Raw genomic sequence first — 1,103 nt, forward strand, 5'->3', positions numbered from 1 at the left:
AGATCCCTAGAAACACCTTCCCACTGTCAGTACTGGCCTGGGTAACATTGCAGTCTGGAATTGCATTTAGCTAGATCCTATCAAAGCTGGCAAACAAATCATGATGGCAAATTTGATAGAAGTAATGGAACAGTAGGTCAACTCTTTCCATATATAATTCAGTAGCTGGACAAACAAATCATTTATGGCTTTTAAATATTTTATTACTTTTCAAAAGCATTCAGTAAGATGCCTGCAACATTTTTACGTAGAGTCATAAGATACACATTTCATTGGATCTTGTGGACTCTTTGGCAAGTGAATGAATTACAACTATTCCAAAGACTTTGCAACTTAAGTATTTATCTTCTTGGTGGAGGTATCTGCTTGCTGATCATAACTATCCTCTCTGTGTTAGATTTGGCAGAATACTCTTTGGGTTCAGCGCAATGTTCCACTTAAGAAATGAACAGCAGCTAAATAGTCCAATCTGGGCCTAGCCTACAAATCCCATCAACTCCTTCCAATCTCATCTGCCCAGCAGCATTGCCAAAATGTCTGAAGAATGCCAGGTTGGCAAAGCCTCAAACTCAATAGAGAAGCCAATTGAACTAAAATAACACCAGTTACACAGATGGTATTATTGCCCTGAAGTCTAACAATACAGATACTTTTATCTATAATTACCCACCATTGGAATGTTTAGTTTTGAATAATTGTAAAACCCTATATCCTTAATTGTGCATTTTGCCACTAAGAGAGGCAAAAAGTGGATACATGTGTAAGTGCATGTGTGTTGATTTTATAATGTCTAAACAAAGGCAAACCTTTGGATACAATACACTAAAAAGAGGAATGTCAATTTTGCCTTGACAATCCTACTTTCAGGAAAATGTATTAGTCTGTAGTAGCAAACATTAGAGTGGGGTCTGATAGTACCTTTTCTAATAAGAATTATTATATAAATTATTATTAAAATAAATGTTTTAAATAATAATACTGATTGTTTTAGTATTTATTTACCACTTTTCAGCTCTGCTGTACACCACTCAAAGTTGCTTGTGATGGGATGGAAGGCTATATAAATTCAATAAATACATTTATTAAAAGACCTAGGTTCCATG

The sequence above is a fragment of the Protobothrops mucrosquamatus genome, unplaced genomic scaffold, assembly GCF_001527695.2.
Source record: "Protobothrops mucrosquamatus isolate PMUCROS unplaced genomic scaffold, P.Mucros_1.0 scaffold368, whole genome shotgun sequence".
Lineage (NCBI taxonomy): Eukaryota > Metazoa > Chordata > Lepidosauria > Squamata > Viperidae > Protobothrops > Protobothrops mucrosquamatus.